The sequence below is a fragment of the Girardinichthys multiradiatus genome, chromosome 7 (genome assembly GCF_021462225.1).
Source record: "Girardinichthys multiradiatus isolate DD_20200921_A chromosome 7, DD_fGirMul_XY1, whole genome shotgun sequence".
Lineage (NCBI taxonomy): Eukaryota > Metazoa > Chordata > Actinopteri > Cyprinodontiformes > Goodeidae > Girardinichthys > Girardinichthys multiradiatus.
In genome coordinates, this window is record NC_061800.1 from 15,591,919 (window position 1) to 15,598,997 (window position 7,079).

The 7,079-nt window shown below is 43.6% G+C and overlaps 1 long non-coding RNA gene across 2 annotated transcripts; it reads left to right on the plus strand.

Moving 5' to 3' along the window:
* Positions 1-976: 976 nt before the first annotated feature.
* Positions 977-5,969, plus strand: LOC124871617. Of its 2 annotated transcripts, XR_007039054.1 has the most exons (4): positions 1,009-1,371; positions 1,683-1,852; positions 2,513-2,640; positions 4,146-5,969. It is a non-coding gene; the product is annotated as an uncharacterized LOC124871617 (long non-coding RNA). The 2 variants fall into 2 exon arrangements; XR_007039055.1 differs by lacking the exons at positions 1,683-1,852; positions 2,513-2,640; positions 4,146-5,969 and adding an exon at positions 1,470-1,659 and having other exon boundaries at positions 977-1,072; positions 1,155-1,371.
* The last annotated feature ends 1,110 nt before the right edge of the window (positions 5,970-7,079 follow it).

Genomic DNA, 7,079 nt, shown 5'->3' on the forward strand with positions numbered 1-7,079 from the left:
CAGAGAGCAAAATGTACCGGAGTGAAATTCCTTGTTTTAGTATGTACGAACCTGGCAATAAAGCTGATTCTGATATTTTCTTTGGGAGTGTGCTTGGTGTACTGCGTGTTTTTGGACATTGTGCTTGGTGTAATAAAGAGGGTGCTTGTGTTACTTAAGGTGTTTTTATTCAAGAAAAGTAATTTCTGCACAGTACAAGGGCTCAAACTGTTCCGTTTTTTTGAGACAATTTCTCCAGCTTTGGAAAATACTCTTTCACAGGGAACAGAGGAGGCTGGTGTGACAAGGAGCTGTTTGGCTGGGTGGTCTAGGTTTGGATACAGAGAAAGGCTGGGAGTACTTCACTATGAAGTCCACAAGAGCTTCATCAAGCTCTTGCTTCCTGTATCCTAAAAAAAAATAAAGAAAATAATAAAGACAAGTAACGTCATTTTAACTTACAAACATTTAACTGTCATTCTTTTTAATTCTGCATGTATATCTATGTTATGCTGACCTTGATTGGTGGCACAAGGCTGAGTGTTCTCGTGTTTGACTCTATAAGGCCTCAGCATTGATGACGTATTTTTATTATTATACGTCAGTAGCTGCCGGCAAAGCAAACACTGCACCTGTAAAACCAAGATAACAACCAGTTACTGCACCTCTTGCATAACGTGATACCATAACTATAACACTACTGCATAGTATAGGCTATAGGCTTTCTAATAAACACTTTGAACATACCTTACCTTATTAGGTGGCACCAAATCAAAAATATTCCCACATTTGGGAACGCTTCCTAGATAGAATAATCCACCAAAACTCCAAATACGAGAGCTGTTCGTAACGTATAATATGTGTAGAACAGGGATGTGAACCGGGACTTGAGAGCATCTTAAATACACTGAATCGCACCAAATGCTTGAAACTCCGCCAGTCAACTCGAAGCAGTCAGCTGACTCGGTCTGAATGAAGCAGTGAAGTGGTTCACACGTGATCAGTGACGTCACGTGAATCAAGCTCCAGCCCACTGCTTCACCATAACTACCCTGTCGAGTTTGAAACGTGCTTTGAAGCCTCGGTGTTAGAGGTAAGATCACTAGAAGTTATTCTGGATGATCAAGCCCGTCTAGGTTCTGTGGATTCCTATCCTGTCATCTGCCTTCGTTTAGGTTCGCATGAAGCTGACAGCTTCCTGTTCTCTTCGTCTTCTGAGCCAAGCCACAAGCGTACCCTGTTCACCCTCCAACGTAAGCCACCGCACATCGAACTAATTCCTTTGTTCTAAGCTCACACAGAACCGCACCAAGTGAACTCTCTACGGATATCCCTGCTTAAGACCTGGATCCTGAATCTCATTCCCCCTGGCGACCTGACCACCATTACTCAGTAAGCCAATCTCAGAATCATGTTAATTATTTGTTCTTAGTTTCGTTTTTCCTTCCGTTACCCGTACTCATCCATTCTCTTCACTTCTCTCCCTACAGTGAGATTTTCGTCCGTTCCGTTCCTGATTTCATCATCAATAAAAGTCTTTATTTTACTTGATCCTCCTGAGTGTTCTCTGTTTGCGGGTCAGAGCTATTTCGAATACAATGACAGAACACTCGCCAACAAGACCCAGCAGAAGCACTCAGTTGGACTCTCTCTGAACATGCTAACCAGATTCAATTTCATGATTCCTCTCTCCGTTCCTTTAGAGAACAGCAACGTCAAACCAATCAACAGTTAGAACAGATCGCCACCATGTTGCAACAAACGCTAGGTACTTCATCCACCACTCCAGCAGATGGCGCTACTGCGTTTCCGGAATCCTTACCGTCACCCCATTTTCGTGACGTCACATCCCCTAATCCGGAGAAATTCTCTGGTGAGGCAGGGAATTGCAGGTTTTTTTTGCTTCAGTGTTCTTTGGTGTTTAATCGATCCCCCCACTCTGTCCCCCATGATAATGTAAAGATTTCATATATTATTGGATTACTGACCGGCAAAGCTTTGCAGTGGGCTGAAGCCCGGTTCCCTGATTGCAGGGAGTTTGGTTGTACTTTTGATGACTTCGTTAAATAATTTAGAAATACATTTTTGCCTGTATTAGACAAATCCAGTGCTGGCCGACAGTTGAGGGCCTTAAAGCAACGTCACAGACCCATTACAAAGTTTTCAATTGAATTCCATACGTTGGCAGCTACATCTGGCTGGAATAATGAAGCTCTAAAAACTACCTTTTTGCATGCCTTAGACGATCCACTAAAAAATGAATTAACTATGGTCGAGGAGCCTCCTACCTTAAATGAGGTTATTTCATTAGCAACCAGGATAGATAACAGAATAAGAGAAAGAAAGAGAGCCCGAGCAGAAAGGACATATTATCATCCCCAGTTAAGGAGTAATCCTCCACCCGTTGTCAAGGCCTCACCCCAGCAATCAGTTACTGAACCTGAGCCCATGCTGTTAGGAGGTACCCGCTTATCTTTTGAAGAGAGACAAAGACGCAGAGAATCTAAGCAGTGTTTTTCCTGTGGTTCCGCAGATCATTTCGTAGCAGCCTGTCCTGGGCCGTTAAAAGACAGGGTCCGCCGGCTTTGAAGGTGGGGTTAGTGGACCAAGCTCAGATTTGTAAAGCCCCCAGATTCAGCTTACCGGCGACTCTTTTAGTGGGTAAGCGTACATTGACTGTATCTGCACTTATAGACTCCGGCTGCGAACAGAATCTTATAGATTTAGAATTAGTAAGCCAGGCTCGTATAGAAGTGGAATCCCTTGAATCACCACATTCAGTTTTAGCTTTAGACGGAAAGAGACTACAACAGATAACTCAACGAACTAAACCAGTGGAACTATTGTTATCTGGCAATCATAGAGAAAATACATCCTTTTTTGTGTTTCCAGTATCTCAAGGTTTTCTAGTTTTAGAATTTCCTTGGTTACAGCAACATAATCCACATTTAGACTGGTCAAAGTGTCACATAGAGTCCTGACTGGTCTGCTGACTGCCATTCATCTTGTCTAAGATCAGCTTTTGCATTTAATCCGCCTCCACAGGCTAGCAGTGAGGGCGAGAGGATTGATTTGACTCAGGTACCTCTAGAATACCATGATCTCAAGGGAGTGTTTAGCAAGAATTAAGCTCTATCCTTACCTCCTCACACACCCTATGATTGTGCAATTAATCTTCTTCCCGGCGCACCTCTGCCCTCTAGCAGACTCTACAACATTTCACGTCCTGAACAGAAGTCAATGGAAGATTATATAAATGATTCCTTATCAGCAGGTATTATTTGGCCTTCCTCATCACCACTAGGGGCGGGGGTTTTTTTGTAGGGAAGAAGGATGGTTCATTGTGTCCCTGTATAGACTATAGGGGTTTAAATCAGATCACCATTAAGTACCCACTTCCCCTCATCGCCTCTGCCTTTGAACCCGTTTATGGTGCCATGGTTTTTTCTAAATGAGATCTTCGAATCGCTTACCACTTGGTCAGGATCCGCCAGGGGGATTAGTGGAAGACGGCATTTAAGACGCTGTTGGGTCATTTTGAGTATTTGGTCATGCCCTTTGGACTGTGTAATGCTCCTGCGGTTTTTCAAGCTTTGGTCGACGACATTCTCAGGGATTTTTTGAAAATTTTTGTCCGTATACTTAGATGATATACTGATTTACTCTAAGAATATGAAGGAGCATTGCAAACACGTTCGCCAAATTCTTCAACGTCTCCTGGAGAACCGCCTGTTTGTAAAAGCCGAGAAGTGTGAGTTTCACCAGTCATCAGTCACTTTCCTGGGCTACATCCTTGAGGGTGGACAGGTATGTTCAGATCCAGAGAAAATCAGAGCTGTACTAGAATGGCCGTTGCTGCACTCACGCAGGTCTTTGCAGCGTTTTTTGGGATTTGCCAATTTTTACAGACATTTCATCAAGGGCTATAGTCTGATTGCTGCACCTCTAACAGCTCTGACTTCTTCTAAGATATCTTTTTCCTGGTCATCCGAAGCAGCCTTTTGTGATCTCAAGGAGATGTTATCTCGTGCCCCCATCTTGGTCCATCCGGATTCCTCAAGACAATTTATCCTAGAAGTCGACGCCTCAGACATTGGGGTCGGATCGGTGCTGTTGCAAAACTCTGAAGATGGGAGACTTCATCCTTGTGCTTTCTTTTCTCGCAGGTTCAGCAATACGGAGAGGAACTATGACGTCGGTGACAGAGAACTCCTGGGGATAAAATTGGCCCTCAAGGAGTGGCGCCACTGGCTTGAGGGGGCCAAACATCCCATCCAAGTCTGGAGGGATCACAAAACCTGGCCTACCTACAGTCAGCCAAAAGACTAAACCCACGTCAGTCTGGCTGGTCCTAATTTTTTTCTCGTTTCGACTTATGTATTTCTTTCATGCCCGGACCAAAGAATACTAAGCCTGATGCCCTCTCCAGACAATTCGACACAGACGATTCGGTGAGGGAACCTGCACCCATCATACCAGGGCACTCAGATGGGAGATTGAGGAGACGGTATTAAGGGCTCAACTACAGGAGCCAGATCCTGGTAATGGACCACCTAACCGTGTCTACGTCCCATACACAGTACGAGCTCGATTAATCAATTGGCTACACACAGCAAGGTTTTTGGCTCATCCAGGTGTTAGTAGAACTATTGCATTGGTTCAAAGGAGGTTTTGGTGGCCATCATTACATAAAGATGTGAAGGAATTTGTTCAGTCTTGTGCCACTTGTGCTAGGAATAAGTCTTGCAACCAGTCTCCTGCAGGTCTTCTCTAACCTCTAAGCATCCCAAGTCGTCCCTGGTCTCACATAGCTTTGTATTTTGTTGCTGGTCTTCCCCTCTCCTCAGGTGTGACAACTATTCTCACTATTGTGGACCGTTTTTCTATATCGTGTCATCTCATCCCCCTCAGAAAACTTCCTTCAGCCCCTCAAACTGCCAAATTTCTCACTAAACATGTTTTTCGTCTCCATGGAATACCACTGGACATCTTATCTGACTGAAGCCCAGTTTTGAAAACAGTTTTGTTTAGCTCTCGGAGCCAGGGTTTCATTGACTTCAGGTTACCACCCACAGTGTAATGGTCAGACCGAAAGATTAAATCAGCAGCTAGAATCAACCCTACGATGTCTCACGTCCACTAACCCTTCTGACTGGTACGCATATCTACCTTGGGTGGAGCATGCCTTAAATTCACACATTTTCTCTGCCACTGGACGTTCACCATTTGAGGCCTCACTGGGTTATCTGCCACCCCTGTTTGCTGCTGATGAAAGAGAAATCACTGTGTCATCCATCCACCAACATGTCCGCCGCTGTAAGACCATTTGGAACTGAACTGTCCAGAGGCTCCATCGCACTGCTGATCGCAAACGCAGACCTGCACTGGAGTATCAGCCTGGACAAAAAGTTTGGTTGTCGGCACGTGATGTGCCCCTTAAGTCCATGTCAAGGAAGCTTTCGTCTCGTTTCATTGGTCCCTATGAGATCGAGACGGTAATTAGTCCATCTGCTGTTCGTCTTCGCCTCCAAATCTTCGTTTCCATCCTACCTTCCATGTCTCCCAGATCAAACCAGTGGTCTCCAGTGATTTGTATGTGGGTCAGAGCTATTTCGAATACAATGACAGTCCTATGAAATAACCAAAAAACTACAAAAAGCAAATGGGTACACACTGTCAGTTATTTTGTTTTATTCATATTATTTAACATCATGTGTAGGGATGGGTGCCTTTCACATTTTAAACGATATGGTACCGGTACCTGGGAATTGATACTGGTACTCAACAGTACCAGTTTTCGGTACTTTGTGTGTGTTAATGTGGAAATAAATGTTAATTTGTTTAATAATAAAATTTCAAAAATTTTCAAATTAACATTTATTTCTCAATATATAAACTTTAAAGAATATTTCAAAACAACATCCAGCTGTCTGTATATTCAACATCTCGGTTGTTTGAAACATTTCTTCAACATTAAAACCCTTAACTGATTACGCTGTGTTTTTTCGTAATATTGCACAAATTAAAACCCAGTCATGTTTCTGGCTGTAGACGAGTCACAGGCATGCTAACGGTGCTGAATGCAGGAGTTGTAGCCGTAGATCTGAGGCTGGTGAAAACTCTCCTCAGCCTTGAGAAAAATCTGGTGCTTAACCAGGTGCTTCCTCAGATTAGAAGTATTCCTGCCACTGACCTTTCACTTCACGTCACAAATATTGCAGTGAGCGTGTTACAGCTTCGATCTTTTAGCCATAGCAAAAGCACTGGGAGACACGGGTGTAACCAGTTAAGCTCTTTCTTAGCCAAAACAAAACAATAATTGATCATCTGTGTGCGTGTAATCAGTATATAAGTTTAACTAATATAGATGCATGCGGATGCGTGCCATGAACGAACTCTGAAATGTTATGCAGTGTTGAAGTTGCAATAATCTCTTAATAAGGTAGGCGAGATTTCAGCCCACAGCAGCTGGCGTGGCTGCAGTGTGGACCAGGTGGCAGAAGCAGGGCGGAGCAGAAATTCCCCGCTCTCACACATGGAAGCGCAGCTCTTTCATAAACAGGACGCGCTGGGCCCTAGCGGATCCTGCGGGCTGACGCTTCAGGTGCACCTCATGAAAAAGAAAAGAAACATAACATAAGAGACAATATTCAAAACAAATCATGCCTATTAAAAGAGAAGGGCCGTCACAGAGCGTAATCTGCATCACATTTGAAAAGGGGAGCCATACTTTTGACGGCTTTCTATCAGCAATGCTTTGTTGATGGAACCAGCGGCTACTGACGTCATTACGCTCTTGTGCGTGCAATGCTGTGTTCATGTCCGGGATGGAAAATCGCCGACTCTTCCACTCCCTCAGTGTCACAATAATATGTTTTTTCGTACCGAAACATCTTACGATTGGATTTTATGTGAATCGGTACGCTGTAGTACCGACAAAATTCTGTCAGTACCTATAAAAGTACCAAATTCGGTACCCATCCCTAATTACGCGTTAACTGTTTATATTGTAAAGTTTATGCTTTTAAACATTATCCATTAACAAAAATGTACCAGTTAAAGCTTGATGCTATAAAGGTTTCACTTTTAGTTTAACTTGA